Source organism: Balaenoptera borealis (genome assembly GCF_965194805.1).
Source record: "Balaenoptera borealis genome assembly, chromosome: 3".
In the NCBI taxonomy this organism is placed as follows: Eukaryota; Metazoa; Chordata; class Mammalia; order Artiodactyla; family Balaenopteridae; genus Balaenoptera; species Balaenoptera borealis.
The window spans coordinates 52,622,335-52,649,889 of NC_138866.1; positions in this window are offsets into that span (position 1 = coordinate 52,622,335).

A 27,555-nucleotide genomic window follows, 5' to 3' on the forward strand; every position below is an offset into this window, starting at 1 on the left:
AAACTGACAAGCAGGCCTTTCTAAGGATAGCAGTCTCAGGCTTGCTATATTGTTTTCTGCACTTGGATGAATAAGAAAAAGCAGATGTCAGCATCTATATTAAACATTTTATAAGAAATATTGATAGATTTTCTTATCAAAAAAGAAAATTGGAAGTCAAATACTGTGTTTAGTGCTTAGATAGTAGGTATACTAGATGTCTTCCACTTTCTTCTCCAGATTCATCCTCCACTTTGTGTCTCAGAGGCATTGATGAACCGCATCAACTAGCTCTCTACCACACGATTTCCACTTGGGTTTGGCAATTGGGAGGCACAGCAGAAGACTGAATGGTAGGAGGAGAGTGAGTTCTTGAAATTTATTAATACTGCATCAAGTCCACAGGATTTCTGCCAGGGCCCCGACTGATACAGAAGAAGATTTTGGAGGGTTCTTTAAGAAGCACATTGATAGCCTCCTTTCAGATGGGTAATGGTCTGTTTGTGAGATCATTATTACTCAGGTTATCACTGGTGGTGCATGAGATGGCATACAGATAGAGGCAAAAGTATTGAGAGATAAAGTAGCTATGGCAGTTAGTCACTATGGTGACAAACATGACTGTACATATTATATATTTCTCTGATGGCCCTAAGAACATACAGAGGGAGAAAGAGATATTAAAAGTTGTCAATATCCAACACAGAACACACACGGAAAAGCAGAAAACTGAAAAGTAGCTTTAAAGAAGTACCCATCTCCTATTGCAATAGGGCATATATGACTGAAGACTGCACCCACGCCTTGACTGTGAGAGTTGCAGAGTTGCAGCACTAATTAAATGCTCAACTCTTCCAGGATTTTAAGCTAAGGTAGGGGAACTAGAAGTAAAGAGTAGGGCCTTATGATGCATGTTTGATTGGGAACATGCTCTGGAGGCATGAAAGAGGTTGGAAACTTTGTATCCTCAAACCACCCTGAATCTCTCCAGCTAGTAGAAACAGCTGCTATCCATACAAGCCTTCTTCATATAAGAAGCCTTTGAATAACTGCACGTGTGTAATTTACCATGTATGGAGATCTACACTCACTGTTGCACAATGTCTTCTGTTCCTTCCTTTCAGTGGACAGGCATGACTAATCATGTTATCTCATTCCACCCTGTTTGCAGGAAATAGTCCTTTTATCAAACTCAAATTTCAGAATAAGATTTTTCTATAACCAGACACAAAAAAGGAGCCATTAGAGATTTTTTTTTTCTTTTGGCAGAGGAATGGGTATAAACACAAGGCCTTTGTATAAGGTATAAAATGCATCTCTTGAGCTTCACTTGTTTATGCTTTTAGTTTCATAGAATTCATGCAGGAGGTAGCTTTCTCTTCCCAGGCACTCTGAAAATGGCTTCTCTCAGTGACTTATTTCCTGGAAATGTTGTGTAGTAGGCTAGCATTTGGGGATTCTGTTCTCTGTCTCTCTGAGACATGTTTGTGCCCCTGGCCAGCTTCTTGTGTGTTCAGACGGAGCTACATTATATCTCAATTCCTTTCGAGAGAAAGATTAAATTCCACATTGGGTCCAACCTCTACAGAATCCTCCCATGGTACAGAAGCATGAATGCCATGTTATTTTCTACGTAACACCATTAAACATCCCTTGAATTGTAGCAACCTGCGATTTGGCCCTTTAATCACTGTCTTATTTATTTATTTATTTTTTATGTTGGGTAAATGTTTCCTTTTTAGACTTCACAACTCCCTGAAGGTAACAGAGTATAAAAGAATATCTACTTGTTTCTTCCCTTACTCTGACATGTGTTGAAGTTAGTTTATTCTAGGTATAAGGGGGCCATCTTCCCTTTAGAATAGTGCTTATAAAATTTTAACATGTATCAGAATCACCTGGGGGATGCTTATTAAAACACAGATTTCTAGGCCCACTACCAGAGATTCTGGTTCAGTAAGTGTGTGTTGGGGCCTGAGAATTTGGACTTCTAACAAGTTCTCTGATGATGCTTATTTTTCTGGTTGGGGGTCTCACTTAGAGAACGATGTCTCACTTTGGTTTGAATAGTATTATTAGAATCCATTATGCCTGGTAAAAGTGAGTTTCAAAATTAAAAGAGGGCTCTGCCATCTTGACACAGAGGTATAGGTCACATTGTGTTCAATCTTATTCAAATTCTGAAAATTGGTCATGGGGGTGCTATCATGCTATCAGTGCTCTCATGAGGGATACTAGTTATGAGGATGAAATGTCTTTGATATATTGAAGAATTTTTATTCTCTGTAATCATTCAGGGACTCCTGTTTCTCAGTGAGAAATAGTCTCAAAGTGATTAAAGTGCTTTTTCAATTCAATAGAAGCTTGTAAAAAGCATACTCAAGGTTAGATATGGTGGCAATTGTGACACAAGCTGTTGAAAGTTCAGCAGTGTAATGCTTAGAGCAAGAAAGAAAAGAACATTTGCCTTTTGTTGATGTGGTTGTTTTGAGTGGGAAAAAAATTATAGCTTCAAATAATATATGAGAACAGAGACTATAGATATATTCAGGATATATAACCATGGGTATTTGGAAATGGCGGGATGCAAAGATCTCTCTCTTCCTCTGTCTCTCAAGAAGAGGTTGAAAAAAATAGTCAAGAAAATATAGACAGAATCAGACATTGCATTAAGTTTAAAACAACTTTTACCTGGACCATTCTTTCTGTAAAACTGTGTTTTTATATATTTTATTCCATGGAATATGAAGCAAAGAAAACATCTTTTTTTTTCACCTGCAAGTGAGAGAAGATATTCTGAGGTGTTAATGGGATATTATGAATCATCGGTTAGACAAGTGGTTCTCAAACTGCTGTGGGCTAAAGTAAAGAGGAATAGTTGGGAAAAGAAAATGCCCAGGATGCACCTCAGATCAATCAAATCTGAATCTCCATGGATGGGATCCAGATACATAATTTTTAAATTAATCTCCCCAGGTGATTCTACTTTACAGCCAAGATTAAGAATAATTGGAAGAGAACCTTAGCATAACTGACTGAATTTGCAGAAATTAGTCTGTGCCAAAGGGAGGAACAACACTTGCATGGTCTGTTTTTTCATGGAATTTGCTTTCAAGCAGTTGGGATATTCATAGTAAAATAAAGAACTTAAAGAAGCAAAGATATTTATATAGCAATCCATTCTTAAGTAGGAAAGTTAAAGATAGGGCTAAAATGATTCATTCTGGGACTTCTATTCAAATATTCCTTCCCTCGCTTTTTCTTGAAGTATTTGCTCAAATCAGCTTTTAATCCCTCAATAAAATGATCTAGTTCTATCAGCCTGGAGTTGGTATCTTTATTTTGGATATAATTGGCTTTTCAAGAGATTGAAAGCTGACATTTGAAAACACTTAACTGGCCAATTGGTCCTAAGTATCAGGTGCCTGCATAACTCTTTTACAAGCAATTTCTAGCATCGTATTTTTTTCCTTAATGTATTTTTACAATGAAAAATCCCAGTTCAATAATTGAAAAATATATGTATTTTTCAGCAAATCATATATGTACATTCAATTTTTTTTCAACCATTTGTAAAATTTACTCTGTTCTTCCGGTAGTGATGAGAAAGTGACACACATGTTGATACATGCTTTTGGAAATCATTGAAGCTGACTATCTAACCCCAAAATATTTTTTCTGCTACTACAAACCATGGAATGGGTCATTTCTTTTATATATTGTGTAACAAATATTTATTGAATATCTACTCCGTGTAAGGCATCATGCCAAGCATTATAAAATATTTAAAAATGAGCCAGACACATTGTCCTCTGTTCAGTTAGAGAAAGATGTACAGGAAAATGGTTTTTAACTACAAAACTCTGTAGAATTGAAAGAAATTATTTTCTACCTGGCTCTGCGCAGTCATTTACCAGGGATATTAAAAATTGTTTTTGCTGACTATTTATTAGGAACAAGACTGGGATTTAGAATGTATATTTTAAAGTAATTATAGTTTTAAAAACATTGTACAAAAAGATTGATATTTATCTACCTAGGCAAAATCATCTCCAAATAACCGGTAGCATCCTCCCTGGCTCAAAAATTCTGAGTAAACAATCCACTTTTATAAGGACTTATAAAACTCACAACATAACATGCCTTTAAAGATATGAATGGCAAATGGAATGGGAATAGGACAATAGGGAGTGGTGGGGACTGTGGCAACTAAAGCCACATGTTGCTATGTGAGAACATATATCCTATGTGTCTTCTAATTTTTATAAATAAGTAATAATATGGACATCCCACAGGAAATTTACTTATCTTAAAAACACTTTATAGCCCAAACAATAGTCATTAAAGGGCCACATTTAATGAGTCTCTTTAAGAAAATAAGGGTTATTTAATTATTATTTCTTTACAAATAAGAAAACTAGCAGGTTATTACAGGCTTCTGAGGTGACTCTAGTTTTATAACTAATCTGTATATAGCTAACATTTGCCTAGTCTTTGAAGCATACTAGGCACTAAGTGTTCATTAAGTGATGGATTGATTGATTTAACAAATATATGTTTTCCTCTAATGGAGAAAAAAATAAACTCCACTTTGTAAACTTTATGTACCAGAGCATGAGTGTTCTGGCAGTGCACTGATTGCTTCCCTTGAAGAAAGAGACACAACACTGACCTTCTACTATCCTTCCACTTTGTCCTTCCTCACTGTAGGAAAGAGAGACATTTTCATTGAAAGGACTATGTCAACTTCCATAGTTGCCTCAAATACCTATAATAAGCAGTGAGTCCTTCGGTTCAAACTGTCAGCATTTGGGAAAATCTCTTTGTAAACTAAGAATACAATAAAAACAGTTTTAGCATAACAAAAAAAGTTATCTGAAGCAAACGGTCAACTTTAAACTTCATGTTGAAACTTTAGAGTCATTTCTGTAAAAATTAAGACAACAGAAAATAATGTTCACTAATGGTATTTAATATTGTTCTGGAAATATTAGCCTATCAGTGACACAATAAAAGAAATCAGAGTAGTCAGTATCAGAAGAATGATCCAAATTCTTAAAATGTACTTAAGATACAATTATGTACCTGTAAACCCCACGAAAATTAAGTACAAAACTGTTCAAATTAATAAGAATTTATTATACCAGCAATAACTAGTTGAGAAATTTAACAGAAAACTATTTCATTTATAAAATAATAAGTACCACATAATATGCTTCGCAAGAAAGAAAAATGCTACATTTTAGTGAGAAGCCTAAAACAAATCTCATAAAAATGCATCCCACTTTTATATATGGAAAATCATAAATTCAATATAGAATCAATATCAAAAGTCATATATTCTTCTCAAATGAATCCATATATTTAATATCATCCCAGGCAAAACTGCAATGAGTTGGGAGGGGTGCTTAACAAATTATTCAGAAATTTGAGGGAAAATATGCAAAATACCTTATAAAATTTTGAAAGGAAGACTTAAAGAGTCTTTTCCTCTCAGATACCAATGTTCGATGAGCACATTTTTATGACTAATCTGCCTTAAGCACTGGCAGAGTACACACTATAGACACAGCTCCTATCCCCATAGAGCTTAAAATCTAAAATGACTACAAGGGAGTAGGAAAATACAAAGTTACAATGCAGTGGGGGTAGGTAATATGATAGAATGAATAGAATGCTGCATGAGAGCACATTGGAAGAACTACATTAGGAAAAACAATACTGGATTTGATGCAGAAGCAAGCCAGTGAAACAGAAAGCCCAGAATCAATAAGTATGAACAATTTAACTCAAGACAAATTGGCATTTTATACTCCCGCCAACAGTGTAGAAAACAGTATGGTGTTTCTTCAAAAAATTAGAAATAGAACTACCGTTTGAAGCCACAATCGTACTACTGGGTATGTATTTGAAGGAAATGAAATCAGTATCTCTAAGAGATAGCTGCACCCCCATGTTCACTGCAGCTTTATTCACATTAGCCAAGGTATGGAAACAAGCTAAGTGTCCACAGGATAGATGGATAAAGAAAATATCAAATATCTATCTATCTATCCATTTTCTATCTATATCTTTTAGAATTTTTTTCTTATTACATTTCCATGAAAGAATAAATCATAAAAGAGATGAGTATGCTAAATCATGAGAGCAGAATCATCAATTAAGAAGTAGCATGATTTAAGAGATGGAAATGGAAAAGTGGCACTAGTGATGCTGTTTATAACCATAAATAATATGTAATTTATGTTTCTAAGTGTTTGATGTTCATCTTCAAGGAACACTGGCACAGAGTTTGAATTTAATATTCAATGGGTCTCTTTTAGTAAGATTATATCCTTTTCAGCGTGCCTTACCATTTATTTCAAAAGAATATACATCAGTTAATTTTTTGTGCCATAGAAGCCACTGAAAAATTAACTGTATAACCAATCATCTCATATCTAAATAAATTGATTTTTATAAATGCTTTGTTTCTATTTCTCTTATTAATATGAACTAACTTAAACCACTCATATAATTTTGAGATCTTACACTTAGAAATATATTCGTTCTTATTTGTTATTCTCTTGTATTACTCAAGAATATACATAAATTAAATATTTACATTATGTAATATCTCAGATACTAACAATGCATTAATAGTATTTATGACTTTCAGGTACAGGGTCTGATTATATCAAATGAAGTAAGGAATATTCTACTAGGTTTTAAATTGAATATGTGATACATGGTTTTAGAAAATAAAGAACTACAAGGTATCCTTTTTCTCATTTACTTCCTAAAGTATTATGCTTAGTAAGCTGTATCACACAGTGTGCATGTGTGTGAACTACAAATAATATTATTAACAGCTATTCCAGGAAGTAGGAAATTGTCTATGCCTCATCTTAGGCATCCAGTTTTAGGAATCTGTCACGTTCAGTAACTGGTTATGTGGTAATAGAAAAAGTGAAAATATTGGCAGATGTTGTTTGAGGCATCAAATTGATGTTGCCTAAATTTCTCTAGAGTTTGGATGAATTATTCTCCACATAATTTCTAAAACTATTCATCATAAACAAGAGGCCAAATTTGATATTTCCAATTTTAATCTCATCGTCCGCCTCTGCTATTGCTAGATGATAACTTTGGTTATACTCATTCTAGCGTCAAACTGACCTGTTTTAACAAGATCATTTTGGTCACTATGGCTTTTCTTTTGAGTCCCTTAAAAAAAAATTTTTTTTGTCAATGCAATAATTTAGTTTTACATTTGTGGCCATGCCTTATATAAGATATATATAATGTTTATCTAAACTTCATAAAACAAAACAAAACATACTTTTAAGTATGTTCAGCATTCTTTCACTTATAAAAAAATTACTGGTTTAACAAATAGCTATATTTTAGTATATACACACTAGGAATATAAAACTGTGTTCTGCAAACTCATTAATAAAATATTAAACCTGCATCTCTGGGATACTAAAATCCCCCATATGTTATTTAGAACACTGTTATAGCTTATTGGGACTAAAATTTGTTTAACTTTTAGGAGCAATTTGACATCATTTTATAGATATTTTTAGCTAATTGATCTCATAATGATTTATACTGAATTTAGTAACAATATATTTGCTATCATAAAATGACATTTAAAAAATATTAAGTGCTCTTAAATGTGACTTCTAAAAATATCAATTTGCATATCCACACAGAAATCTTGTTGTAAATAAATGTGTAATATTGTGCTGTGTTATTAAATACTGTAAGTCACCATAATTGCTGTGGGAAATATACAAATTGGGTAGTTAGTCCATAATTTTAATTTATAAAGTACTATATATCTCACTACTTATTTGAAAACCACTCTGCTGACCCCAAAGCATTTTAGCATGAAATAAATTACCAAAATAATGAATATTTGGGGGACCTCAAGAACTTCAAGCAGTAATATACTATATTCATATGTGTATTTAACTTGCTTTGATTTTATTTCCTTCTCTAGGCTTTTACAAGCATTACAAACTTTTCTCCACTGTTCACATTTTTAAAGTCATGCAACTTTGTATCAAAAGAGTGGACAACTTTATATTTTTAAGGTAAAAATATCAAGCAGTTGGTGAAATGTTGCTGAAAAAACGCAAGCTATATGCAGAAGATAGGAAGAATGGACTGCCCTGGGTGCAGGCCAGGAAATCTAAAAAATAGTGCATAAGATTAAAAGGTATTTCAGATCCAGATTCTGTGGTCTTTAAAGCCCCAGTGAGGGGCCCATACCTTACTAGCCTATAAAGCTTGAGTTAAAAACAGTTGTGTTTGTTGTGTATATGTGTGTGTGCATGTGCGTGTGTGTGTGTGTGTGTGTGTATTTGGATGAGAGTGACTTCATCAAAACATTTATTATAGCAACAGTGTTGAGACTTGATAATATCAGTGTGTGGGGAGAGGTTGTTAATAATGACTAAACAAGTAAGAACATTACTGAAGGATTTTAAATGTGTGGTGAAAAGTTTCTGAGCTGAAATAGATACAAGAAGTATTAAGAAGCAGTAACAGAGAGAAATAACAAAATGGAGATTTTAAAGAACTGAGTGAAAAAATTCATATGGGGAATTAAAAAGGAAGAATTGAAATACGTTTGACATGTACATAATAAAATCTTAAAAATACGTTGAATGATTGAATAAATTAATAGATGTCATAAGTGAAGGAAAGAGATATTTTTTAATGAATTTTTATTTTGAACCAAAAGCTATTTTCATTCATTTTTTTGGTGTATCAAAACATTATTTAACATTTTATTTTGAACAATTTTAAATTTACAGAAGTTACAAAGATAGTAGAGTCCTGTATACCCTTCTCCCAGCTTCACTTACATTAACATCTTACATGACCATTGTATATTTACCAAATCTAAGGAATAAATATTGTTACAATACTATTAACTAAACTTCTGTCTTTATTTAGATTTTATCTGTTTTCCTACTAATGTCCTTTATTCCAGGATCCAACGTAGGAGACCACATTGCATTTAGCCATAGGTTTCCTTAGGCAACTCCAAGTTTTACTGTTTCCACTACCATTTTTTTTTTCTTTTGTCTTTATGAACTTGTCATTTTGAAAACTATTGGTCAGGTGATTTGTAGAATATCCCTCCATGTGGGTTTGTCTAATGTTTTTTTTAATGACCAGACCAAAATTATGGATTTGAGGGATGAGTACCACAAAGATGAAGTGACCTCATCAAAGCATTATATAAAGGGTAAATAACACAAAACATAATTACTGATGATGTCAATCTTGGTCACTTGGTTAAGGTGGTGTCTGCCAGGTTTCTCCACATAAAGTTACCATTTTTCCCTTTCCTTAAGTTTTGGTTAGAATTGAGTCCAGCTCAAAATCAAAGAAAGGGGAATTAAGCTCCCCTTTCTATTAGGGATAGTATCTACATACATTATTTGGAATTCGGTAAAATGGATAATCCTGTCTCCCTCATTTATTAATTTGCCCAATCATTGATTTTTATCAGCATGGACTCACAGATATTTATTTTATATTTGGGGTTATAATTCAACACTACCATTATTTTGTTCCTGACTTGACCATTAGGAGCTCTTATTTTTGATACTTTTAAAAAGTGTGTTTTAAAATAAAGCCAAATTGAAAAAACATGCTTAGAAACCACATGGCTTTGTGAAGGAGCATAAGGTAAACATCCTTGTAAACATCACTGAGAACATAAAATAGAATGCTGTCAGCTGCTCCAGAACTCCCTCCTTGATCCCTGTCCCAATCACAGCTCCTTTTTTCCCTCTGAACTTTGACAGCAATCCCTTCTCTGAATTTTTTAATAGTCTATCACCAAAATATGTATCTCTAGACACTATAGTTTAGTCTTTCCCATGGTTTTCCATTTAACTTGATATGTCCTTTAAACCTCTTTTTGTAGGCCCCCACGAACTTTCCCTTTCATTTAATTTTACCTATTAAAGAGTCCAGGACATTAACCTATAGAGTTTCTCAAAATCTGGGCTTTGCTGATGTCATACTCATGGTGTAGCTCTGCATGTTGGTTGGTCCTCTGTATTTCCAGTAAGTTGGCAACAGGATTCGGAGGCTTCATTAGAGTCATATTCATTCCCTTTTGCAACAATATAAACTGTTATGCTTTTCTATCGCTGTACACATACTGTCTGATTTCTCTCTTTTTGTAATGTTACCAGTCTTTAATGTTCATTGCCCAGATCCATTAATTCACTGGGGCTTGTAAGACTTTGATATTCTAATCCTTTCATATTATTTTCACTTATTATCTGGAATAATTTTATCAGGAAAGATTTAAAATGTGGTTGATTCCTTCATTTTATTTACACAGTTTTCAAGATAGTAAATTGGTTTTCTGTCATCCACAGAAGTTAACCTATCTGAGGGTTTTAAATATCAGTATGACCTGAAAATTATATTTGATAGGTATCAATCCATTGTACTTCATATACCAACTAAACTGCAAATTGTCCCATCTTTGACCATTAGGAGCCTCTTCAAGTTGGCTTCGGAGTCCTATTAACATAACCATAGTGATCTTGCGTAACTTCCTTGAGATCTTGTTCGTCAGATCTTGTAAAATTCCTACCCCCTATTATACAATTCCTGCTCCAGGCCAGATATTAGCATTATCCCAAGAAGCCTTTGTTTCTTTTATAGGAAGTTATATTTTAAGACTGCAATCTGGGTGCTTGGAATATTGGGCCAGTCATGTTTCTAGACCTTTAAGTTATGTGTAAAAATATATGCGTGAATAACATATATGTATAAATATAAAATACCTGTGAATTCATACTAATATTTCCAACTCAAATCCAAGGCTACAGGTTTTTACCTAGCTTCTTCATCATATTTGTACCTCCTTTATTCCACACCAAGAATTCTAATTCTTAAGGACACCGATTTTGGTAGAATTAAAATAGCCCATAATTAATTATCTGCTTTATCTTATTTTATATATAATTTTATTTTAGTTTTGCTAACTAGATGCTACTTCGTAAATTTATTTTTAACGTGGAGACTTGAGAAGATTCAAGACCCTATATTGTAACTCAGAAAGAGGAGTTAAGAGCTCAGAAAGAGGAGTTATCTTAGTGTTGAAGAGGTGCTCTTCACTTATCACTTGTATGACCTTGTGGGAGTCAGTCTGCCTCCATCATGTCTCATTTTCCCCATCTATAAACTGGGAATTATGTTGGTATCTAGATCAGGGTATGGTTGTGAAGATTTAATAAGTTAATAAAGGTAAAGCTCATAGAATACTAAATAAGAGTGATGATGATGATATGTACTGCACTAGGTCCCAGAGAGACTACAGAGAAAAAGACAGAGGAAAGGACAGATACGGTTTCTTTTTTCATATACTGGTCTAGTAGAGTAAAAAATCAAGTCCTATATATTATAGAGAAAGTACTTAATATTGAAGATGCACCAGAAAAGTAAGATGACTTTATTGAGGCTCTTGCAGTAGGGAGAGTGTTCACGACTGAGAAACAAAGAAAAGGAAGAGGGTGTGAGGTTTTAACAGAGGCAAGTAAACAAGGAAATACTTGAAGGGTGGCGGTAGGACTTATCTCAGAATATGGCAGGGTGTATTCTTTGCAGATAGACATTTCTCTGAATGTAAAGAGCTGGGGGATTTCTCAACCATCTCTGCATTCTGTGATTATAGAGTTCATGCAAATTTCAACATTGTCCATAATGTCACAATACCAAATGCAGTGATTGATCTAATCTAAATTTAGGAGTCAGGAAAAGCCCTTCAGAGGACATGACATGTGAAATTTTAAGGGCGAGTAGTAACTGACCAGATGAAGGAGGTGGAGGTGGAGGGAACTTTTAAAATTCTGGAGGCTAGAGATCATGGAGAGTTGGACAAATTACAGGTTAGTATAGCTAGAGCATGGTGGAGGTAGGAAGGATGAGGTAGATGATCCTGGGGTGATAAGCATAAGTGAGAATGTTTAGGGATTTATTGGACATTTTAAGAAAGATAAAATTTATTTGTAAGATAATAAATCACTTCTCAAATATTTAGAAAAATTGAATAATTAGATATGTGGTTCATATTCCCCAATCCCTGGGAAAAGCAGCCAACTTTTCTCTCTTCACAGAGCCAGCTGAATTTTTCCAGGGAAAATCCAATATTTAATTAGACTTTCAGGCATTACCAGGGTGTCTAGATTTCACATTCTGAGTTGACAGTTGAGATGGTTTTGTCTGATATGATTGTTCTCTCTAATTGCTATGAGATAGTGATATTGATTAAAAATGTTCCTCTGCACATTTCAGCTAGTCATCTTCCCAAGCTCTTACAGAAAAATGCTTATGACTCCACATCCAGATACCTCAATGTCAGTGACTTCATTGTGATGGAGGGTCTACAAACATGTGTGGACCCTCTCCAGGTTGGGGATTTGCCCAATTTCATCAGGATCTGGGATAAAAATCTAATCGGGAGTGAAACCTGATGTAACCACTTGGGTGGTGTATGATGGTGGAGTTTTTCTTGGACCCATATTTGGAGACATGTTCATTACTGTCAGCCAGAACACTCAGACGGTTGTTGTGTGAAGGAATGACATACCAGCTCATCGCTCAGGTTCCTGTTCTTTCCAGTACCTCCAAGGGTGAACTCCCCAAGTTTATTCTGTGTGGTATTTCCTTGATGGTGACATTGACCTACCAGTTTATATTCCCAGAACTAGTTTGTTTGGTGACTCTTAAGTCTTGCAGGTTACAATTAACAAAATGAGTTGCAAAGTTATTTTCTAAAACCAAACAAATGTGATCTGTCAGACCTGCTACCGGCTGAAGTGCGTTGGACCTTGATGTTGGTGAGACCCTCTGGTCTTGCCATCAGTGACAGTGGAGAAGGTCTCTTCCTTAGCGTGGAACCTAGACTGGATGTTGTGGAGCCTCTCAAAACTGCATAAATAGGTAATGTGGGGAGGACCCCACACTGCATCTGACCCTTTGAAGATAGCATTCTTGCTGATATACAGGAATCTAGTCCTGCTGTGTAATAAATTCCACGTTCACTATGAAGAAAGGAAGAAGGTGGAGGGAAGGCAGGCAGGCAGGGAGGATCATTCTGGTGGCAAGATGGGGAATGAATTGAATGACTAAAATTAGAGACTTAGACCAGAGAGAACATTGTTGTACATTCATATGAGAAATGATGAGAAACATAAAAGAGAAACAGGTTTCAGGTCTAAGTTTAATTTTGAATTTTTTGGTTTTGAATGTCTTAGATAGTCACGTGAAGAAAATCAGTAAGTAAGTAATTGAGTACATAAGATATGAACCTAAGAAGAGAAATCTAGACTGGATATAGAAATTTGGTTACTGTCAGCAAATGAAGGAAGGCTGTGTCTTCCTTCATTTTCAGTCTCTTCCAAACACATGCACACACACTCACCCACATCTACAACCTTCTCTAGGACTTCTCACCTACTCACCTAATCAAGACTCATTGAGAAAAAATTCTTACAGCTTCTTTCTCACTTGGCATCCAAATCCAAAAGATGAGTCATAAAAACTAGTATAACTTGTCTATTTACCATAAGTACTCATTTAATTTTGATGTTAATACAAAATAGTATAATCAGATGCATATGCCATGTTAACATGTTCTTAAAACTGTGTAAAAAGAAAAAAAGTGTTGTAGGATTTTATTTTCATCTTTGCTTTTCCTAGCTGTCTTCTAGGTACTGAGAATTTTGGTTTGTTTACTTCTTATGTGACAGAGAATATGATTTTAGTCTTATGTGCTTATAAATTCATTTTATCTTTTTCTTGTAGTTAAACTGCATAAACCCTAAGAAAAGCTATTTCCATTATAAAAAAATATATATTTAGTTTTAAATGGTACTCGGGACTCTGGGAGGAAATTCCTGGAATAAATGAACCAGAGTTGAAAGAAAGGCACACAGGATGATAGATAGCAAGAAAAGGATGGAAAAGGGGGAGGGAAAGGTGGGGAAAAAAATAAAACTAAAATTGTTGAGACATTTCTGTTTCTGCTCCTCAATGTGTACTCTATCACAAAAGAAGACATGGGGTTTGTTGGCAAAAAGGGAAGAGGCTGTGGATATGAACTTATCTTCCTCAAAAAAGAAAGGAGAAAATTATAATTTCCAATAGGTATAGCTGACTAGTAAGCTGGTAGAATTTAAGGAGGATAAAAGTTAAGTGAAGGAGAGAATAAGAATATATGGGTCTGAATTGTGAGGAGAGCATCGAAAGAAGACATACCTTCATGTAACCACCACCTAAGTCAAGAAATAGAACACTGCCAGAACCCTAGATACCCACCATGTGCCCCTCCTCAGTTGCAATGTCCTCATTTGCCCCTGGAATTGTTATTCTGAATGTTATAATTTCCTTGCTTGTCTTTGTAGTTTTAATATCTTTGTATATATCTCTAGAAAATATAGTTTAGTTTTGTCCTTTTGTATATATATTTTTTATAAATTGAAACATACTATATTTATTTTCAGTGCCTTGCTTCATTAACATTACATTTTTGAGAGTCATCCAGGTTATTTGAATGTAACTATGGTTTGTTCCTTTCCACTGCTATTTATCTACCATTGAAGACATTGGGTTGTTTACTGGATTAACGTTTGGTAAAATATTCTGTGTGTATTTTGTATGTGTAAGCTCTAAAAATACTTTAAAAGTCTCAATAGTTCCAAAACATCAAAAGAGGCAGCAAGAACTGTATCCTTTTGATTCAGATAAGAACAAAATGAGAAAGATAATCTAAGCAGTGTTATTAACACCTTACAAGTTGCCCAAAGCATTAAATTTAATAGTTACAAATCAATATTTCTCTAACCTCATCACTACTGGTGTTTGAAAGGGCCTAATAAATAGCTCTTCTTCCTATCTTAAATGTGGAAGCAATTGAGAAGACGTATGGGAGCTCAAAATATATTTTTATTACTGATAAAGCTGATACTGAAGAAACTGGCTTTTAGACGCATGGAAACAAGAAGCTTCTTAGTACTGAACCCCAGAATTAAGAAGAACTACTCAGCCTGACAACAGCAGTGCCAGTAGACCATGGGCCTCCTCTTGTAGGGACTGTCTTTGTGAAACATTTGGTGTGAAGGACAGAACTGAATATGACTTTTAAAGGAGACAGATTACAAAGAGAAGGGGACGGAAAGAAGAGACTGGGCTTCCTTTCTTTGTTTAATTGTTCATCTACCTCACTAATAGAATTCATTCTCCTCCACTCCCCTACACCACCCCCTTCACCTATATCTGATGAACCCCTAGGCAGGATGAGGAGAAAGGTAAAGAAAGGCCAAATATGTCATTAATTGATGTTCCTCACACAGAAATGTAGAACAAGGGGAAAGGAAATTTCTCCTCCTCAAACCTCTATAGGAACAGTAGAGCCCCTTAGATTATTGTGAGACAAACCTAAGAGGAGTAGCTGACGAAAAATTTATGTCTGTTTTTCTAATTGTCTTAGTTACCTCAGAGAATCCATATTTTTATTCCCTCTCTAGGAGGTTTCTTGGTCTCTCAGGTGAATAAACAATAGATGCTTAGCCGACTTAGCCCAGTAATTCTTCAGACATCCTCGGACATGCCTGAATACTAGAGTGCACACACCTTCACCTCAAGCTGGGTGCTCTGACAGGAGAATTTATAGAGCAAACTCACCTTCCTGGCTCTGTTTTGGCTCATGCTTTTCATTCAATGTGATGTATCCTCTCCTCAGTTAAAGATTTCTATATCCTACTTGTCCTTCCATATGAATCACACAACTTCCTCTAAGATTTTTTTTAATCACACAGCTGAAGATCTTACAAAATAACAACCCAGGGTCGTCGAGTTCAAACACATTTCTGACGTTCAAAGCTTCCTTATGATAATATGACCAAATAGTTATCCTGTTTCTTTTCAAAATAATTTCCTTCTTCTTGAATTAGTCCATTTGTCTTTTGGATGGTTTTAGAAAGTAATTTCTTATTTTGAGTTAAAGTATGTGCTGAGATCTGAATGTTTGGGTCCCCCAAAAAGTCATATGTTGAAATCTTAATGCCCAATTTGATGGTATTAGGATGTGAAGTTTTGGAGAGGTGTTTAGGTCACGAAGGTGGAGCTTTTTTGAATGGGATTACTGTTCTTATCAAAGAAACCCCACAGAGCTCCCTTCCACCATGAGAGGATACAACAAGAAGTCTGTGATCTGGAAGAGGGCCCTCACCCAACCATGCTGGTACCCGGACCCTCCAGAACTGTGAGAAATAAATTTCTGTTGTTTATAAACTACCCAGTCTGTGGTATTTTGTTATAGCAGCCTAAATGGACTAAGACAGTATGACTTCCTGTAGTTTACATGTATTGGTCCTAATTGTCTTTGTAATTAAAGAGAACAATTTCCTGCAACTTCCAAATGACATTTCCTCAAACGTTGAAATATAGTTACCATAGCTCCCTTTACGAATTAAATATTCTTAGTTCCTTTCATTTTTGCCTCATTTGATTTTTTTTTTAAATTTCTATAACAATTCTAATTTCTTTTAACTGAATGTGATTCCTAGGACTAAGATGTAAACACTCTGGCTGTGAGATGACAAGTGCAAGGCAATTCTTTTGAACTTCCATAACATTTCTCCTGTACCTGTAATAATGCTTAATAACGTCTGAATTATCTCTCCTTTCTATTCCATAAACTTCTTAATATAAAATCCAGGTCCTTTTCAACTTTGTATCACCTAAAACATCAGTGCATTTAGAAAAACTGATGCTGAATAGATATCAGAAAACAAAGGTGTGGTAGGTTGCATAACATTCCCCAAAGATGTTCACATCCTGATCCTTGGAACTCATGAAATGTTACCTTACTTTGCAAAAGGGACTTTTTAGATGCGAGTAAGTTAAGCATCTTGAAATGAGCAGATTATTCTGGATTATCTGGGCAGGCCCAGTAAAATGACAAAAGAGAGAAGGCAGTATGAAAATCGAAGCAGAGGCCAGAGTTCCTCAGGGCCACAAGCCAAAAAGTGCAGGCAGCCTCTAGAAACTAGAAAAGCTAAGGAAATGGTTTCTCCCCTGAAGAAACACAGCCCTGTGACCTATTTCAGACTTCTGACCTCCAGAACTATAAAATTATAAATCTGTGTTGTTTTAAGCCACTAAATTTGTGGTAATTTGTTACAATAGCAATAGGAAACTAAAATAGAATGGATGATAAGTAATTTACTTAAATCTACCAAGTTGAATATTGTTCCAAAATAATATTTTTAGAAAGCAGATATTCCTTCTGTGGGTTAATAAAATACACATTAATTAAGATGACCTTTAGAATACACACATGTTATTTGTGTATGTAATTTTGTTTATGTAACATTAAACTGGAAACAAAGATTTTAAAATAACCAAGATTATTTAAATGTCCCCTTAGGTGGCATTTTCTTTTCTGTTTTTAGAGGACCATTTTACCAGGAATATTTTCAATTTGTGGTAAGAAATATAAAGAGTAGTACTGAAACTCTAGGGTTCATCACTCCAATCTGTTAATTGAAAAATAACTGCAATCAAACTGAAACTAAAATCACCAAGATTTTATCTTTAAAATAATTACAATAACAGATTATTATAATTCCAGCAAGCTTTTCACTAATTACTTTCTCTGGAGAGACAGACAGAAAGCGGTGTGTGATGTTCTGAAAACTCATCAAGTTGCTCCTGGAGTAATAATTTCTCATTTGTAGTCTGAGTGCTTCATTCAGTGCACCATTTGTCAAATCTGACATAAGGGTACAAAATCTAACAGCTTTCTGAAAGGAGCTGAAAGGCAAGAGGAAACTTCATTCACCAACAGTCTGTTATGGAGCCGAAGTCTATAAAATTCCTTTAATTTGCTCCTATTCACACTTGAATTACAATGGGAAATCGATTAAGATTTTATTTTCTAATTTATAGTTTGCATTTTTTGCCATATGTTATTTAACCAGTTCCTTACTCTATGAGACAATATTCACAAAAGATTTTATAGTAATATAAGGAATCAATTTCAAAGTATGTAATATGTAAACAGTGAAAGGCAAGAATTTACCAGTGATTATCAATGTGTATGTTTATGCCTGGTTGTGCTTTAACTTAGCAGTCAGTTCAGGACTTTCATCATACATTAAGCAGAAAGGGAAAATGAAGAAATTATCTGGATAATCCGTAATATATAAAATTGTATTGGTGATTAGTAAGTCAAAACATATTCTCAATTCTTAAAAGATTTCTGTAGCCTGAATTATACTTTGTGACTGAAATGGATCAAGTTCACATGAGAAATATTTGTACCAAATATTACAGTGGAGTAAAGTTAAAGACTGGAACTATACAACGGACCATGTGATCACATCCAAATAATAAGTGAGGCAAATTTTAGACAAGTAAAGAGCAGTATTTAATTCGAACTGTTCAGATATCTAAAATTACCAAGAGCATCAGAGTCAAAGAGATGTGGGTTTAACCATTTTGTAATTGTGTGCGTCTGGGTAAATTATTTAGCCTCGTGGCTATCATTTAATCATTTGCAGTATACAGGGTAATAACAACTACTTCATCTTGTATGATGTCTAGATAAAACACAGACCTCATAAAAGCAGGCTTTTGTCTATGTTGTTCATATCTCCACCACAGTGCCTAGCACAGTGCAAATAGTAATCCTCATTTTAATAGTGTTGAATAAATGAGTGACTAGCATATAGAACACTCAATAAATGTAGATGTTAATATTAGGTATATAAATTCACTTCTCTACTTCGTTAAGTTTTATTCTGCAATCAGAGACATGAAATATCAGACAAAAGCACTTAAATCACCATATTTGCTCCTATTTCCTATATTGCTTTGCATGTGATTATAAGGATGTGTATATGCTAATGTGTATTAATTAAAGTAACACTAAGTGCTGCAATCTGTTAACCCTAAAATCTCAGAGTTGTAACACAATGAAAATTCAATTTGTTCTCTTGTAAAGTCTAATCAGAGTGTGTGTGGGGAGGTATTGGGGGAGATTCTGGGGGCAGTCTGGGTGGCGGTAGAAGAAAGCTGTCCTTCACAGTCATCTAGGACCCATGTTCCTTCCCCCTTGTGAGTCAGCCCTTTCACACACCCTCACAGTCTTCTCCATTTGCCTAGTGGTTGGAGCAGTGATATATGTCAGTTCTATCTATTTTCCATGTTTATAATTTAGTTTATGGTGACACCAAACTCCCAGAGAAGATAGGAAAAGGAGCATGCCTCTCTACCAGAAGGAAGAGGAGCCGGGTTTGGTGAACAACTTGAATGACCAGCTGTTCTCTATCGCAGTCTGCCCTTGGGATCACCAATTATCTATTCATTTCTCCTTCCACACAAAGAGACACGAAATTCACTTCTTCAGCAAGTAAAACAACCCCAAGCCCCATCCAGTCACTGTATCAAGCAAAAATCCAGGATCTATCACTGGAAGATATGCTATTCTCTCTATCTGGCCGTGAGATCTGGATGTACTTCTTTAAGGCCTAATGATTTATTAACTAAAAGATATGTTGTCTCTCTCCCCAGTGCCCGATATGGAATGGTGGAACAGGAATAGGAAAACTGAAATAAAATCTTGCACTTGGAAAGGAGGTGAAGGGGAAAAGGAAAATAGTCACTGTTCCCCATCAATTCTGATATTCTGCTGGGCAGGCATTTGACAGGTCCCCTTCCCTGGGACTAGTGCGTGTTCCTTGATTATACTCAAAATCTATCTCCGGGAGGCTCTTCCTGGCCCATTATCTTCCATGGACATATGAGAAGTCAGTATTGGGGAACATAGCTTCCTGAGAGTACCCCAGGATTCACAGCTGGTTTCCTATTTAAATGATTTTGGGGGATTGAGAGTTATAGTGAATTTCAAACAATCCAAGATGTCTTATCTGGGTTTGTGTGCTATGGTCTGAATGTTTGTGTTACCCCAAGTTCATATGTTGAAATCTTAATGCCCAATGTGATGGTATTAGGAGGTAGAGCCTTTGGAAAGTGCTTAAGTCATGAGGGTAGAGTCGTAATGATGAAATTAGTGCTCTTGTGAAAGAAACCCCAGAGAACTCCCTAGCACCTTCTGCCACGTGGAGACACAATAAGAAGCCTGCAACCTGGAATAGGGTCCTCACCCTGATCTCAGACTTCCAGCCTCCAGAGCCATGAGAAATACATTTCTGTTGTTTATAAGCTACCCATTCTGTGGTCTTCTGTTGTACCAGCCCGAATGGTTTAAGATAGATAATTGGTACTGAGAAGTGGGAGTGCTGCTCTAACAAATACCTGTCCCAGTGTGTCTGGAAGGTGGGATACCCCACCCCAGTCGGTTTTAAGGTTTTGGACTTGTTTGGGACCTGTTACCCTTTTCTTCTTTCATATTTCTCTCCTTTGGAATGGCAGTGTTTATCCTATGCATTGTATTTTGGAAGCACATAACATGTTGGATTTCACAGATTCACAGCTGGAGAACAATTTGCCTCAGGATGAATCATCTACCCATATTTGATTTAGGTGATTAGATGAGACTTTGGACTAAGACTTTTAAGTTGGTGGTAGAATGAATTAAGACTTTTGGGGTTGTTGGGATGGAATGAATGTATTCTGCATGTGAGAAGTACATGAATTTTGAGGGTCCAAGGGCAGAATACTATGGTCTAAATGATTATGTCTCCCTAAACTTAATATGTTGAAATCCTAATGCCCAATGTGATGACACTAGGAGGTAGAACCTTTGGGAGGTGCTTAGGTCATAAGCGTGGAGTCCTCATGAATAGGATTAGTGCTACTATAAAGGAGACCTCGCAATAAAGAGGATGCGGTGTATGTATATATATATATACACACACAAAATGGATGTTACTCAGCCATAAAAAGAATGAAGTAATACCATTTGCAGCTACATGGATGGACCTAAAGATTATCATGCTAAGCAAAGTCAGAAAGAGAAAGACAAATACCATATGATATCACTTACATGTGGAATCTAAAATAAGACACAAATGAACTTAACTATGAAACAGAAACAGACTCACAGACATAGAGAACAGACTTGTGGTTGCCAAGGGGAAGGCAACGCAGGGGAGGGATGGATTGGGAGTTTGGGATTAGCAGATGCAAACTATTATATATATGATGGATAAACAACAAGGTACTATTGCAGAGCACAGGGAACGATATTCAATATCCTGTAATAAACCACAATGGAAAAGAAAAAAGATAAAATATAATAGTTCATTTGGGGAAAAAAGAAACCTCACAGAGCTCCCTAGCCCCTTCCACCATGTTACAATACAAGAATTCTGTGACTCAGAAGAAGGCCCTTCACCCAACAAAATGCTGGCACCCTGATCTTGGAATTCCAGGCTTCTGAACTACGAGAAATACATTTTTATCATTTACAAACTACCTAGTCTGTGGTATTTTTCACCCACTTTTTCCTTGGCATAATTGTCTTTGCTTTCTTTGATTCCTTACTTAGACGTCTTCTCTTTCAACTTAATGAGTTAATTTGAGGTCATCTGGAGTAGTACTTGAGGGGAACGTAATGCCCGTAAGCTGATCTTTGCTTTGTTGCAGAATCTCTTTTTTCTGTTGAAAAGTCTTACTGTGACAGTGTGGCTGAAACCCTTTTTCATCTTATATTTTTACTACTTAGGTTCCCAGTGGCAGCTGGCTTCTCCAAGCCTGCAAGGCCCATGTTCTCTCAACTCTTACTAATATCTTTGTTCTCTGAAAACAGGCAATTTTAACCTAAGCTTATCCCTTTCATGAAATCTATTGCTAAAAGTAGAAAGTAAAAGCCACACATGATACTCCTTGAGTATTTCCAACCACTGTCCCTAGAGTTACAGGGTCAGTATGCTAGGTTTAGCCAACTAAATGTTTGGCACTGCCTAACGTGGGTCTCCCTCTTTACTATTTACAGCAGTTTCTTTATGGCTTGAATTTATAAATCTGTATTAGTCAAGGTAGTACAAGATAACTAGAAAATCTCAGTGACTTAACACAACAGAAGTTTATTTCTTGATCATATGAAGTCTAATCAGTAGGAGGGGGTGTGAGCAGTGCTCCGCTCAGAGACTTTGACTTCTTTCCTACTATAAAGCTGTTCCCTTTTATATTTTTGGAGTTCTCTAGAGCCAGCAAAATAAGTGTGGGAGGAGACAGAAGGGAGGTAATCATGAGTCAACCCGGAAATACACTACCTGCTCCCACATTCCAATGTTCAAAGACCACCTAGATACAACTAACTGCAAAGTAAGCTGGGCTATTTGTCCAGATGTGTGTTCAAAAGAAAATAGAAACTGGATTGATGAACAATTAGCTATTCTCCACCACCACAGTGTGTATGTAACATGCATTTCTTAACTACTTAAGCTATTTAAAGTCTGACAAGAAGGGGCACTGTGATAAGTTGTGAGCATAGGACTCTCAGTCTAAACAACTTTTCTAAGTCTGTAGAATGAAAAGACAGCCACTATGAGAGTAAAGAAAAACAGTTAAGTGATAAAATTTCAATTCTAAATCCTAACCAGCAAATGGAATAGAAAAAAATTAGCATATTCTTACCTAGTTTTAAATTTCACTCTGAAATAATTTATTACTGTTATTCTAGTAATTGAATGAATACCAATCTATAAAAGTAAAGGAGAAGAAAAGTATCCACTGTTGTACTGTTCGCTTAATTTGTGTTAAATTGATCCAGGCACTTCTTTATGAAACATTTGGTATGTTGGCTAATTTTGGCAAGGAAGAATACCCTGGCATCAGTGACACTAACATTTTCCAACGTCAGATAGAAAGTGTGCCTGCCACCCAGTAAATCAATTTATTCTGCAACGTCACAATGTGGTTATCCAGTTCCAATTCATGCTCAAAGCTCTTTAATATCATTTCTATTGAAATTCAAACAATCAACAGTGTCCTAGAGATTTTCTTCTTTGAACAACAGGTACTTTGGTAAAATCAAATCTTAAAATTTCTTAAGCCCCAATGCATAAGTTCCACAATGTGGGATTCAAACAACTGATTTCATATACTAGTTCATGTATCTGAAAGGATAATCCTGTTTTTGAAATAAAGTATTTACTTTATTGATGTCAGATTGTATTAGGTATGAAGGAAAAAACGAGTAAGATTTCATATTTTCAAAACAAAGATGTCAAATCTCCAATATGTCTGACAAAAATTTAGATTTCTTATATGCAGTTACAAAAATTGTTTCCTGCTTTCACTTATTAAGGAGCAAGTGGGACTATACTTTTTCTCTCACTGCAAACAATTATAAAAGTAAAGAAACATGAAAAAACAGTTTTTGCATATTGGACAACAGTCAGTGTACAACTATGATCCATGAGAGAAGGGAACACATAAGAGAAACCCTACAAATACTACCAAGATGAAATATCTTATTCTGGTAGGGAGGGAGGATCCAAAGAGCCTGGAAGTCTTGATGAGGTGAAAATATAGATCAGAGTTTAGGAAGGCAAAGGAAGCCAGAATTTGCAAGGCAGAGTATGAGACAAGGGAACTATACTGAGAAAAAGCTTCAGAAATTTGCAAGAGACCCCTTGTGAGTCTTCCATTAAATACTAATCTGCACATAGATAGGGGAAAATTCCACGAGGCCAAGAAAATAGCAATTGTCAGGAAGCTATAAATTAAACAATTGTCTGAGCCTACAGCCTAGGAACAATTCAGATATTCACCAAAGAGAGTTATGCTGAATACTTGGGGCAATCAGTAAAAACCCAAGAATATCATGCTTTAGGAGAAGGCAGGAATTAGATCTAAAGTAAAAGCAATTTTGACCCATCCAAACAAGCTTATCCCCAAGTAACTACCTGCAAAACAAACACTCTTTAAAAGAAACAGATAATGTGACCTATAGTCAACCAGTAAAAACAGACATAGACATGACAGAGATGATGGCCAGGAAACTTTGTTAAATGGTTATACCTAAGTTTAAGGAGTATTTGTGTTGGTTCATTTGCTAGAAATGCTTCATATAACTATCTTTCTCATTTCAGTTTTAATTGGTAATTGGCTCTTATAAAATTTAATATTTTATGTTATAATAAACCAAATTAAATCAGTTTTAATGTTTAAGGTATATACTATAATAAAATATAAAATAAGATTTTATCCAGATACACATCTCAGAAGATAATTAAGTGTGAAAATAATGTTCTTACAAAATCTTTTTTCTTATCAATAGGGTGACACTAGGCTCTGGCATAGGAATCCTGAGTTTCATCTTTCATAATCACAAATTTAAGTCTGATTAGAAAATACATATAAACATTAATTTCCTCTGAGAAAAAGGCTAAAATTTTTAAGCCATGTGAAAAAATTCTCTTAACAACAAAAAAATAAAAACAATGTAAAATTCTCCCTACTGTCATTTAAAAAATATTGACTTCTAAGTTCTGAATGTTTTAAATTTAATTTCAGTTAATTAATAAATTTTAATGGAGGTGATTTTCCATTATTGAAAATGAGTATTGTGGGTAGCAGAACATACTGAATTCAGATAGCTATAGATTATTGCTACTAATTTATCATTTGAGGAAATGGGTATAAATTAGCTAATAATCCATACAAGTTCTACTATTTACAATAGTGTACTAGATATCAGTGAACTTATCTAAGGGATTAGTTTCTTAATATCAGCATTTCTAGCACTGTTAAGAAGGGACTTTTAGACAGTGAACTATAATTTCCGTATGTAGTCTTGTATCAGTGTAATTATATATGCTGTTTTGACAGTTGGCTTATGTCCATGCATTAATGTTACTAAGTTACTTCATTTTTATAAATCCAAATTTAGGAATAATTGCTCCTAAATAATTATTGCTCCTGATAAATGCATAAACAACCCACTGATGTATTTGCTAGGATTAATGACTATATTCAGGTTTACTTCTCAACTCATGATTAATTAAAAGTATGATACTGAAAAGGAACAGGATCAGTTGAAAAATTATTATTAGGATTTCATGTAAAGTTTTCACTTATCACAAAAGCACAGAGTACTGGAACATTGCTGTAATTTGTACACAGTAGACGCCATTCATAGACACACACCCTCTCTTACGTACTAGGAAAGATACCAGAATCAACTCTTGCTCTACAATTGGATTTCACATTAATTCAAGTATCACTTATCACTTTCCAGATGAAATCAGGTAATTTTATGCCATGTGTAATAGGGTATATAATTTTCTTGAAGGGACTATTTTCAAGAGCTTTATTAACACATTTTTTTCTTAACAACATTTTAAAGTATTATAGGTCAAAATCTATTTCAAAAAGTAACACTCTACCAAAAATTTCTAGGTGAAAATGTTTTTAAGCCTTAATAATGGTCTACTTTCCAAGGAACATAACAGCAAGCATGAGGAGAAAATTCTTAAAACCTTAAACTTTGTTGCAGTAGGATTTAATTTTCACTATTTGTTACTAATAATAAGACCGCATTTGCAGTTGTCCAGGCGCTTTCCAGTTCTAGAGGAATGTGAAAAAAAATTACCAAAATAAAGTCTTGTGAAAGACTAGACATTTTTTCGTTTACGAGTTGTTTCCTACTTTTTGTTGCTGATCTTATTATTTATTGACAAGACCACGATAATAGATAGTAATTTTTTAATAACCTTATTTAGGAAAATATAAACGTTAATCTTATAAAAACTTTAATCCTTACCCCTTCTAAAATACTTTATTGATTCATAGTATCACAGAGAGCTGGTATACAATGAAGACAGAAGATATGGATTGGAAGAGGGAGAATAACGTCAGGACGATAATTTATACAAAAGTTTTAAAAGGCTAACTCTAAGGTAGCCATGGTAAAATTGTAGAGGAAGAGATATGTGAGGCATATAAAGTTTAATTTAGTGGACAATTCAAACTATAAAGAGAATGGCTGATTAATCACAGAACTGATTTACTTTAGAACCAGATGACACCATGGAGTTCACTTTATCCAACCTCTTACATATTCACAGATGAGAAAAATGAGGAACAACTTAGCTAGAGAAACTTGCACAATATGATTTAGCTCCTTAGAATCAGAAGTGAAGTACTAATGAAGAGAAATGGCTGGTGAGAGTTCTAGACCTGCCTCCTTGGGAATCTCAATATCAAATTTAAGTTTTTGTTTACTTGAAAATTTACTCACTTGAAAACATATTTTTTAGTTTTTATCCGTAATTTTTTTAGACAGCACAGAGCATTACAGGAAAAATGCAAGACTAATAAGGATTTTTGGTTCCTACTCAGCTATTAGCCAATTGAGTGACCTTAACACAACCTAGTAAGAGTCCATCTTTTTTCATATGAAAAATGAATTTAATGGATTTAAAAGTCCATAAATTACATGGAAGTCTAAAATTCAATGCACATATTTAACAAAATTGTACAAATAAAAGCATCTGTTATATAAATGCCCACTGTGCACTTTCTTCACAAGAACATAACTTTCCAGAAGGCAGTTTATTTTTCTAATAATCAATGCTCTCCCAAGTGTTAGTACCAGTAAATGATACATCTGAGATAATGAATTTTAATTGTATTAAGATAAAAATGACCTACAATAGAAAAATCAATATTTGTGTCATAATCTTTACATATAAGTAAATATTTTACCTTCTTTAAAGAAACTAAATTTTACAAAAACAAGCAAATTGTTTTCTGAAAACTAAACAAAAGCAGAATAATCTTCATCTGATAAATGTTAAAATGACATGGGCAATGAAGGAATAAAACAAATTTTTATATTTTCTTTATTGCTCAAGGTAAAATGACAGAGATAATTTCAATCATTATTTCGAAAGTATCAAACTGGCATGCATTTTCCAATATCTGGAGTTTACGACTTTACCATTCCTTGAAAGATTAATATGCAACTGCTTTATGAGTCCTATAAAAACAACCAAAGACAAAAACTGCTTAAAGAAAGAAGGAGGAAAACTTAAAACATAGAAATTATTTCCTTTTTCCTGTAGAGTTTGATTCAGTCACATGATACGTACCCTTAGAAGAGGTAAAAACTCCCTTTGGATATGGTGGAATTGCTTATTCAAAAATGCTAATGATAAAACCTAAGCTATGGCATCCTTTACAGCCAGAAGAAAAATGCCATTTTCTGCATGCAATTTTATTCCTAATATTTTAATGATTTCCAGGAAAACAAACATAAAAGGTGAAAAGGATAAGGCAACACATCATCATGTTGACAACAATGGCATGCTTTTTATTTTATTCATTTTTTATTGGAGAAGCTAAATGTCTGTTCTACATCTCCTCCGAAATCATATGAGAAATCAAAAAGAATCTTCTGCTTTAAGAAATGGAGGCCACATGGTCTAGTGAGAGGCAGTAACCTACGATCCCAGTTCGGTGTTTGGAGCTCAGGCTTTGGTATCAGATGGGCTTAGGTTCAAAAACCAGTTCCTTCATTTACTTCTGTGTGACTTTAAGGAATTAATCTATCTATAAATATCCTCATGTACA